General features: G+C 39.1%; 1 long non-coding RNA gene across 1 annotated transcript; it reads right to left on the bottom strand.

Annotated features, from left to right (window-relative positions):
- Window positions 1-4122: 4122 nt before the first annotated feature.
- LOC116746637 lies at window positions 4123-10652 on the bottom strand. The gene is made up of 3 exons (XR_004347815.1): window positions 10328-10652; window positions 7031-7141; window positions 4123-4283 (listed from the first exon to the last, which is right to left on the bottom strand). It is a non-coding gene; the product is annotated as an uncharacterized LOC116746637 (long non-coding RNA).
- Between the last annotated feature and the right edge of the window lie 987 nt (window positions 10653-11639).

Below are 11639 nucleotides of genomic sequence, written 5' to 3' on the forward strand. Positions count from 1 at the left end.
AACAAATTTCATATATCACTTATATGTGGAATCTAAAAAAATGATACAAGTGAACTTATTTACAAAACAAACTTACGGTTACCAAAGGGGAAAGGGGTGGGGGAAGGATAAGTTAGGAGTTTGGGTTTAACATATACACACTACTATATATGAAATAGATAACCAACAAGGACCTACTGTATCGCACAGGGAACTCTACTCAATATTCTGTAATAACTTATGTGGGAAAAGAATCTGAAAAAGAATGGATATATGTATATGTAAAACTGGACCACTTTGCTGTACACCTGAAACTAATACAACATAGTAAATCAACTATACTCCAATATAAAATAAAAACTTTTTAAAAAGAATAAATGTATCTTAGAAAATATAATTAAAGGGAGAAGGGGGATTCCCTGATGGCACAGTGATTGAGAATACGCCTGCCACTGCAGGGGACACGGGTTCGAGACCTGGTCCGGAAAGATCCCACATGCTGCGGAGCAACTAAGCCCACGCGCCACAACTACTGAGCCTGCGCTCTAGAGCCCGTGAGCCACAACTGAGCCCGCGTGCCACAACTACTGAAGCCCACGCGCCTAGAGCTGTGCTCTGCAACAAGAGAAGCCACCGCAATGAGAAGCCCACGCATCACCACGAAGAGTAGCCCCCGCTCGCCACAACTCGAGAAAGCCTGCGCACAGCAACGAAGACCCAACACAGCCAATAAATAAATAAATAAATAAATAAATTTTATTTTTTAATAAAAGAGAGAGAAGGGACCAAAGCATATTACAGGGAGCCAGGTGATTCGTTCAACACACAGTTACAGAGGACAAACTGGGCTAGCCATATGTCATCCTCTATAGGCTATTTGATTCTAATGACAGAATAGGAATAGGTGCTGGAGAACTGGAATTAAAAAGGACACCTGGCTTATATCCAACCTGTGTGCAAAATAGTGAGGCTCATAGAAGAGGGACTGGAGCTTAGTCTTAAACTGTTTCCCACTTGACACCCTAATAAATCCAGAGCCACACTCACACAAAACTACAAAGCAAGAAACATTTCCCACGCGTCTTTTTGTCCCTCTTCAGCCTCCTATCAGTCTCTTTGGGCGAGACAGGTCTTGACTGAGGATTTAAGAGTGGGGATGATGAATTAAGCCAAGAACTAAGGAGGTGGAAGAACATGGAAACTTCCAGCAGCCGGTCGTCTTTCTTCTATCCTGGACCTCTCGCCCCAAAATAAATGAGTGACCTTTAGCACTGGAGTCTATGCTGACCTTTATTTTATTTAGATATAGTGAAAAGCTAAAGCCATTTATGCAGCATTCCACACCTGAGGTAGCAAGGTGATAAGTCAAAGGGGAAGCCAATCACTGTCTGGGGTTCTTGGTAGCCGTTCAGCACCAGATTTGATACTGAAGGACCACTGTGCTTTTCACGTCTTTTATTTTTGATGTCTCTAGTTCCAAAGTTTCTTCTTTTCCAAATCAAGAAATGACAGAGGTGTCACTGTTGCAAGAGAGTGGCTCCATCCCAGGGATTTGTATGAAAAAAATATTTTGACAAATTGCAAGCTAGCTGAAGAAAGTTGGGGCTTTTTAACTGCAACCAATACTGATGTTATTAAACTCAACTGCAAATGCCTTTGGCCTCAGAAATCTGAAAAAAAAAAATGCACCACATAAATGTAAAGTATTTATGACATTACAAGTTAGTGTATGTTTATTTTATTCATTTTGGGGGAAGGGATTGCAAGTGTCTCTGAATAACACTTTATCTTGAGGTTTTAAAAAATGGCCCATTTAAGTTGACTACAAGCTAACATAAATCTTATATCTGAAATGCCTTCTAGCGCCCAGTACTAGAACAGTAACTAGCCCAAAGTAAATACTTGTAGGTAGTTGCTGAAATAATTAATTTATTGGCAACAATTTACAGAATTGATGTTTATTTTTTATATTTTAAAAAAGTGTTTGTAGGTTCTGTCTCTGGTAATGGAGGAATAATTGTGTCAGACTAACTCTCTTACAGATAATGAGTTCAGAACAAAACATAAAAACAACTATCTGAAGGAAACCATAAGCAGACAAACCAGGAAGAAGATGACGCTTGAAAGAAGGAATGGCACTGGCTGAGATTTGTGTTTATATGGGTTTCTTGCCTGAAGGTGTTTCTTGGTCCACCAGTTGAGAATAGCTAGAACTCAAGGAGAAAGCTACAGTGAAATTGGTTTGAGGAACAGGGCAGTATTCAGAGCTTCTAGACTGAAAAGTGAAGGGGGACATCACAGAAAGAAGTGAACCCCAGAAGGGGGCACCCCAAAATATATATGTAAATTCTGCCAAGTCCTTGGCTGATCCCTGAATTACGAATCTACATGAGAGACCCTAAGGAGACTGGCAGAAAACAAACAGCTGAAAGGCTGAAAGAACTAAGCAGGGTATTCAGCTGTTGCCTACCATTGGAGATACAATTTGAATCCTGCCAAATTAATTACCTGCTAGAACAAAACTCAACACTTTTCAGAGGAAGATAAAAGAATCTAGAGTCTCTAACACTGTATCATCCACAATGCCCAACATACAATCAAAAATTACAGGAATGAGAAGAGCAGGAAAATGTGATCCATAGTCAAGAGAAGAAATGGGACAACGTGGTGCATCAAGAGAAAGAACAGTCAATGTAAACTGACTCCAAGATGACCCAGATGTTGAATTATCAGACAAGGACTTCAAAGTAGCTGTTACAAATATGTTTAGATAAATGAAATACTTTCAGGTAAATGATAATTGAAAGGCTCTATCATCAGCAGATCTGCTGTAAAATAAATACTAAAGGAAGTTCTTTGGGGGAAAAAAAAAAAAGAGAAGTGATAGCAGCTGGAAACTCAAATCTAAGCAAAGTCTAGGCATAATGAATGACCAGTTGGGGAAGGACAATGATGAGCAAGTAGGGGCTCTTATCAAGTGGGAATAAAGAGTATATAGGACTTTTTGTACTATTTTAACCTTCTATAAGCTTGAAATTCCTTTTTTAAGTTATAGAAAAAGTATTTGTCAGTCAATTTCTTAGTCGACCAGAATCTATTTTTTGTATCACACCAATCATTGGCAAAACTGAAAAACAGGCAGTGTGTCTGAAGGTGTCTTGGACGACATTATACTTCTTTCTTCTTTACTTCTTCACACCGTTTCCAATATCCTTCTGTCTATCAAAATCTATTCCAAGAAAGAATCTAAAACACACTTCCACCAAAGTATAAATGACTGATAAAACAGGGTGTTTGTTCTGCATTTTAACAGAGAGAGCCTTCAGCTGGAAAGGAATGAAGTTTTCAGACATTACAGAGAAGTTTAATTTTTAGGCATAAGAGAGCCTTTACGGCCTCTGAAATCATTATGTAAGCAATTAACTAAACTCCACCTATTCATTTGGCTACCACATCCAATTCTGCCCTTCTCCATCATCTTAGTTCAAACTCTAGCAATGAGAATGTCACCTCTTCCCCACCAAAATGATTAAATGCATTGGAATCCCTAAATAAAGAGAGTGATTCTACAGTTTTGTATCTGTTAAAACAGTCAGCTGTGTCTCATCCCAGTGAGGTAGGAAGAGAGATGAGCTTTTGGTTACCATTTTACAAGTGAGGAGAAGAGAACAACGGGATTGACTCTTCCAGTCCTGAACTTCTGCAATACTGAGAAATATAAGATTAAATGGGAAGAAATGTCTCCAGGGGCAAACAGAGAGAGGTACGAAGGCAGGTGTATAAAAAGGCAGTTTCTGACAAACATATAGCTTGCTGTCAAGTTTTTTCTTTATCCACTACAGTGGATACTTTAAAAATTCTAGGTGTTTAACAAATAATCACTTAATTAAATCATCCAAGAAGGCAGCCAGGCCTATGGAATAAAGCTGTCTTAATAGTTTTCTATTTTTTCCCAGTGCAAGAGGGTAATAGTGTTTCTACCATCCTTGCAGCCCTTGCTAGAAGTCCTGTACACTTTGTGACAGTGATTAAACTCCAACAACATATAGTTTATTTTATTTTATTTTTTTAGTGCCTTACAATAACAAACATTTATTTTGTCACAGTTGAAGAATTTGAGAACAGGGTCTCTGGGTGGCTCAGGGTCTCTCGAGGCAGCAGTGAGTATGTCAGCCTTCAGGTGGGGTCACCTCCAGCCGAGGGCTGGAAGGGCTGCTTCCAAGGTGGCTCCCTCACATGCTGACGGCAGGAGACCTCACTTCTTCCTCACTTCTTCACCATGTGAGCTGTATCATGTTAATACCCTCCCAAAAGCAAAAAAAAAAAAAGGATGGATTTATTTTCCTTAAAATATCCCAGAGCACAGTAAATATACTATATATTTTTAAGGTGTTACAATTTTAAATATATATATAATTATTCTTCAAAAAACATTGGTAGTTAAATTTCATTTCATCATACCAATGAAAATGGTCGCATGGAAACTCAAAAAAAGCAAACAATCCCAAAACATTAACCTTTTTTGTGTGTGTAGTTACACATTTGCCTTTCCAAATTCCTTTTGCTACACCAGTATTTTAATTGGTTTGTGATTTCTTAAACTCCTTCACCCTATAGGTAAAGGCCAGCAAATGCAAAGCTCTTTGAATTCCAAAGGGAACAAAGCTGGCCTGGGGCTGTGAAGGGATTGCAGGGAATCTACAGAGGTGCCAGTTGGTTTCAGACAATCTTCAGTGGACCAATTCCATCTTTTGAAAGAGTAGTCAGGTGCAGGTTTTTACAAATTAAGTTCTCTGTTGTTACATTCAGGTTTAGTAGATTACCACAGCATCACATTTTGAATTTACTTAAGTCACCATCTCCCACAATTTATAATTCTTAAGCAAAATCTAATGGATCTAGAGATTATCATACTAAGTGAAGTAAGTCAGGCAAAGACAAATATATGATGTCACTTATATGTGGAATATATGCTTTGTTTGTTTATTAAAAGGAAAAAAGACGCCGGCAAATCAAGTATGCTGCAAAAGAGTTACAAGATTTTTAAAAACACGAGTCCTTAATTACTGTTGTGGAGAACTTCGAGCTGAAGTATTAACCATACACTTACTGTTCTGCTAGCTGACAGCTTTGACTGACGCTTGACGTTTGCTTTTTCAAGCTATTTGAGGGTAAATTTAGCTTGAAACAGTTCTGAATACAGGGAAGCCACTTCATGGTCCAAACAATCCATTTCCTTTTGAACTCTATTATAACTTGTGGTTTTTGGCCAATCAGAAGGATCTAGTTCATCTTTCTCCTAAGAATTTTTTTTTTTTTTTTTTTTTGCGGTACGCGGGCCTCTCACTGTTGTGGCCTCTCCCGTTGCGGAGCACAGTCTCCGGACGCGCAGGCTCAGTGGCCATGGCTCACGGTCTTAGCCACTCTGTGGCATGTGGGATCTTCCCGGACCAGGGCACGAACCCGTGTCCCCTGCATCGGCAGGCGGACTCTTAACCACTGCGCCACCAGGGAAGCCCTTTCTCCTAAGAATTTAAAATATAATTTGATTTTGATTTAGTTTGTATCAAGCCACATTTAATACAATCAAAGACAATTCTTCATTTCTGTATGTTTCAGGACAATTTTGAAAGCACCAATAGAGATACAAAATGAACTAGGTAATGGTTTCGTTAATAGAACACAGAATTTGAAACCTGAGTTCCAGCCTATTTCTATCTGTGTGGTATGTATTTGAATTTGAGCGTAGCTCACTAACTTCACCAGGCCTCAATTTGTTCACCTGTTAGATGGAAATAAGACTGCCTTTAGCCCAGGGATGTTCACATCCTAAATGATATACCACCTGATCCCCTGGGAAGGCAATGGAATGATCCTTGGTGATGTTAAATATTTTTTTACTGTGTAATCAATGTCTATATTTAAGAGCTTGAAAGAGCAGAATCAGACAAGGATGGAGTCCCTAAAGCCTCCTGTGGCCACTACAGCGTGTATTCCTCAGCTTTCTCTGCAGTCCCAGGAAAAGCAGGCAGCTCATGAAAATGTATAAAGCACAGGAATCAAGCATCAAACAAAACTGCCACGTGTGAACACGCAGCTAGGTATCTCACGACATCTAAAACCCTTTGGTCTCTGTGTCATCCTTCAAGTAATGAAAATATCTTCATTTTTTCCAGATGGAAATATGGGCACAGAGAAATCAGGGGAGAGGCCCAATGTTAAAAACCAGGGCTTCCCTGGTGGCGCAGTGGTTGAGAGTCCGCCTGCCGATGCAGGGGACATGGGTTCGTGCCCCGGTCCAGGAAGATCCCACATGCTGCGGAGCGTCTAGGCCCGTGAGCCATGGCCGCTGAGCCTGCGCGTCGGGAGCCTGTGCTCCGCAACGGGAGAGGCCACAACAGTGAGAGGCCCGTGTACCGCAAAATAAAACCCAAAAAACCCCCCCCAGAATTATGTTGTCTCTTGAGATCCTTGTCACTCTGTGCTTCTTATGATTCTCATTGAAACAGAATGGTTTGGAGGTTCAAGCATTGTTTCCAGTAGAAAATAATGCAGATGTTACTGCTGGGGAATGAATTAGCACACCTAATTTATCAACCTTATTCAACTCCGTTGGAGATCAAAGAAAAGTCATGCAAATTGCAGCAAGTTTTCCTTACAGTATTTTTAGAGTATCATTCCCAAATACTCAAATATAGAGGATTCTTTCCTTTTCTTTGTATTCATTTGATTACCCCATAGTTTATAAATCACACGTCTGTTTTGTACACTTTGTACCAGACAAGCCCGGGCATGCAAAGCTTGTAGCCAGTTCACAAAAGCCACTTAACATATTTGTTTGTCATTTAAGTTATGACTTGGAAAACAAAAGAAGACAAGGGCTTTCACAGTGACAGGCAGGTTTACATAAGCTGCTGCACAAACTAAATTCAAAATAACTCTAGTTCATATTGAAAAAGTTATTCTTTCATTGCCACTCTGTCATAACACTCTTCGATATTTTTTAAAATATCCACAGTAATTAATCAGTATGACACAAAGCTTTCCCTACCTCTTCTCCTATGTATCCTTTTTGTAAGTCACAGAAACTGCAGCCACCAAGGCTTTCTACTGATGACTGGATGAAGTCTTGCTTTTCCTCCAAAGCACTTGTCCTGACACGCTGTAAATCAGGAAAACAACCAAGAGACATAGGCTTAGGGGCACATATAGGATGTGGGGTTGGTTCATTTGCTTCTTTCTAATACCTCTTTCTGCTACAGTTTCGGTTCAGTTACTCAAGAATATGCAAGTTAAACAAAGAAGAAGACTCCTACAGCGCAGGTACCATCAGTGACCCAGTGGACACAAAGTCAGTAGGTGTGTGTGGCGGAAGTGCATCCGAGGGGCTAGCAGCAAGAGCTGTGGCCTGAGAAAGACCTGATTTCCATCCCAGCTCTTTTTCTCCTGGCTTCGCTCTGTGTCCTTACCTATAAAATGGGGATAATAACTCCCACCTCAAAGAACTATTTTCAGGGTTAAATGAAATTCCCAATGTTAACTGCTCAGCGTCGTGTCCGACAATATGTGTTCCGTAAGAATTGTTGTATACTCGCTTTGAGCCAGCCTATTTATTTTATGCTAAAAATAAATCAAAGCGTTGCTAGGATGAATCAAGAAAAAAGACCATTCTCAGGAGTGAAATATTTGTATGATATAATTTTTAAAATAATGGAGTTTCTTACTTTCAGTAACATACAGTAACAGAACATGCATAGATTATGGCAAACCTGTTTAATGAACAAATAAGAACCACTTAGAATTATCATAGCAGGATATCATGGAAAGGGGGTTAGATCTGCTTGATTTCAATTCTACCTTTATTCTTTGAGCAAATTTATTTATCTTTGATCTTTAGCTTCATTGTTTGTTAAATAAACCCCTGGAAGGGGTGTAGTGAGGATAAGATATTAAAGCAAAATATATGTCTGTCCTTCGGTCTAAGATAATGTATTAAAGCTATATACATATCTATCCATCTATCTATCTGCCTACCTATCTAGAGAGGGAGAGAGACCACACAATAAACTATATAGAGTAGTGATTATTCCAATATTATGATAAATTTTTTTACTGCAAGTAAGATTTTTAAATTAAGTACTAAAAATTAATATGATATATGTAAACATTCTCTTTGCAAAATTATTTGCATAATTGCTTACCTAATCCTTTTGTCATTTTTATAATTAAAACTTAACCTGAAGGGAGTTGTGACTGTGATGGGCACATGGGGTGGGGGGAGCGAGTTTCTATTTCTTGACCTGAGTGGTAATAACAAGGGTGTATCTGCCTTATCATTACTAATTAAGCTATACATTTGTTTAGTGTGGGTTTTGGTGTCTGTGTTGTATTATACAATAACATTTTTTTTAAATAAAAAATTCACTCAGTACAATAGCCAAGACATGTAAGCAAACTAAGTGTCCATCAACAGAGGAATAAAGAAGATATATATATATGTATATGTGTATATATATATATTTTTTCATTCCCCCAATGGAATATTACTCAGCCATAAAAAAGAATGAAAAAATGCCATTTTTAGCAACATCAATGGACCTAGAGATGATCATACTAAGAGAAGTACAAAGACAAGTGACAGAGAAAGACAAGTATCATATGATATCACTTATTTGTGGAATCTAAAAAGATGATCCAAATGAATGTATTTACAAAACAGAAACAGACTCAAAGACATAGAAAACAATCTTATGTCACCAAAGGGGGCAGGGGGGAGAGCTAAATTAGGAGTTGGGGATCAACATATACACACTACTATATATAAGATAGACAACAAGGACTGACTGTATAGCACAGGGAACTAAATTCAATACCTTGTAATAACCTATAATGGAAGAGAATATACATATATACATATATATCACTTTGCTGTACACCTGAAACTAACAAAACATTGTAAATGGGGCTTCCCTGGTGATGCAGTGGTTAAGAATCTGCCTGCCAGTGCAGGGGGACACGGGTTCAATCCCTCGTCCGGGAAGATCCCACATGCCGCGGAACAACTAAGCCCATGTGCCACAGCTACTGAGCCTGTGCTCTAGAGCCCGTGAGCCACAGCTACTGAAGCCCGTGCGCCTAAAGCCTGTGCTCTGCAACAAGGAGTAACAGCCACTGCAATGAGATACCGCGCACCGCAACAAAGAGTAGCCCCCACTCGCCGCGACTACAGAAAGCCCGCGCAGCAACGAAGACCCAATGCAGCCAAAAATAAATAAACTAAAATAAATACATTTATAAAAAAACAAAAACCAAGAAACATTGTAAATCAACTATATTTCAATTAAAAAAATTTTTTTTAATTCACTCAGCCTGGGAAATCCCTGGCGGTCCAATGGTTAAGGCTCTGCGCTTTCACTTCTGAGGGTGCGGGTTCAACCCCTGGTTGGGGAACTAAGACCCCACAAGCCACAAGTCGTGGCCAAAAAAAAAAAAAAAAAATCACTCAACCTGGTTACTGTATGAACTATTACAAACGTGAACTCATAGAAGACTGATTCAGGTTTAATTATGTTTTAAAAACATATAAAATAGAATTAACATACAAATAAATGAGTGATATTGATTCCTACCTTTTTACTGGGTCCTTCCACCAACACACCAAATTGCTATCTGAGTTTTCCACTTTCATGTGAAAAATTTTGGATGCAATAAGCATGGTGTGCCCAACTAAAGACCAAAAAGTGTAACCAGTTAAAAAGAGATCAGTGGAAGACAGGTTGAATGTGAGTTCACTTTTGTATGGCTATTAAAAGAATAAAAAGATGCCTTACCACTCTCTCACTTCGTGTGGATAGGGACGGTGGGAGGGAGACACAAGAGGGAGGAGATATGGGGATATATGTATACGTATAGCTGATTCACTTTGTTATACGGCGGAAACTAACCATTGTAAAGCAATTATACTCCAATAAAGATATTGAAATAAAAAAGATGTCTTAGCCATAATAGTGAGTAAGTTACTATTACCTCTAATGACAATGTGAAAGTTGCAATTATTCTGTTACTAAGTAGAAAACGTGTGACTAGGTATCTTTGGGATACTTACTGGAACTTTCTGGAAGTAAAGGGATAGAGAGGTACCTTATGACCAAAGCTTCATGAGGGATCAGAAGCAGAAAACCTGGCAAAAAATAAGGAAAACCTGATCTCCCTCCCTTGGCCCCTTGGACTTTTGCTCTCTTCTCCCTGCAGACAACCTCCCCTCCTTGAAGAGCAGCACACATGCCCCGAGGGGCTGCCCTTCTTCAAGATCTCTTGGGGCCAGCATCTGATGCTGTCTTTTACTCACTCTGTCTGAGTTCCAATTCCAAGTAACTGTGGACAAAAGAGACCATGGGAGCGGAAGGTTCTCTGCTAATGCATTGTAGAGGCGAGAGGAAATGACTTACTGGAATTCCACATAGATAACGACACGGCCACTACCATGAGTCATTTATTCATTCCACCAACATGGAACTACCATGAGTCAGAATGCACTGGGGATTCAGAGATGAGCAAGACTCAGTCCTTACCCTTGAGGAGGTCAAACTTCAGAAAGCAAAACAGAACATCACGAGAAATTCCTTAAAGCAGATAAAATAAAGGAAGTATAAATAAAGTCTTTCAAGATCCTAGAGGAGGTGATGACTAATTTCATGGAGCAGATTATAGTAAAATAATCTTGAAGAATAAGTATTAAAACTCACAACAGACTCCAGCAAAAGATAATGTTAATTTACTTTCATCAAAATTGGGAATATCTCTTCAGTGAAGGACACTATGGATTAAGTCTTTTTGGGTCCAAGAAGAGATTTTTTTTTTTAAAAATTGGTGTATACTTGCTTTACAATGTTAGTTTCTGCTGTACAGCAAAGTGAATCAGCCACACGTATACGTATATCCCCTCTTCCTTGGATTTCCTTCCCATTTAAGTCACCACACGGCACTGGGTAGCGTTCCCTGTGCTATACAGTCTATTCTCATTAGTTATCTATTTTATACATAGTAGTGTATATATGTCAATCCCAATCTCCCAATCCATCCCACCCCCCCTTCCCCAACTTGGTATCCATACGTTTGTTCTCTATTTCTGCTTTGCAAATAAGTTCATCTATACCATTTTCCTAGATTCCACATATGTGCATTAATATATGTTTTTCTCTTTCTGACTTACACTTCACTCTGTATAACAGTCTCTAGGTCATCTATGTGTCTGCAAATGGCACAACTTCGTTCTTTTATATGGCTGAGTAATATTCCATTGTATATATGTACCACATCTTCTTTATCCATTCATCTGTCAATGGGCCTTTAGGTTGCTTCCATGTCCTGGTTATTGTAAATAGTGCTGCAATGAACATTGGGGTGCTTGTATCTTTTTGAATTATGGTTTTCTCTGGGTATATGCCCAGGAGTGGGATTTTTGGGTCACATGGTAGTTCTATTTTTAGTCTTCTAAGGAACCTCCATACTGTTCTCCATAGTGGCTGTATTGATTTACATTCCCACCAACAGTGTGGGTTCCCTTTTCTCCACATCCTCTCCAGCATTTATTTGTAGACTTTTTGATGATGGCCATTCTGACTGGTGTGAGATGATACCTCATTGTGGTTTTGATTTGC

Source organism: Phocoena sinus, chromosome 21 (genome assembly GCF_008692025.1).
Source record: "Phocoena sinus isolate mPhoSin1 chromosome 21, mPhoSin1.pri, whole genome shotgun sequence".
Classification (NCBI taxonomy): domain Eukaryota; kingdom Metazoa; phylum Chordata; class Mammalia; order Artiodactyla; family Phocoenidae; genus Phocoena; species Phocoena sinus.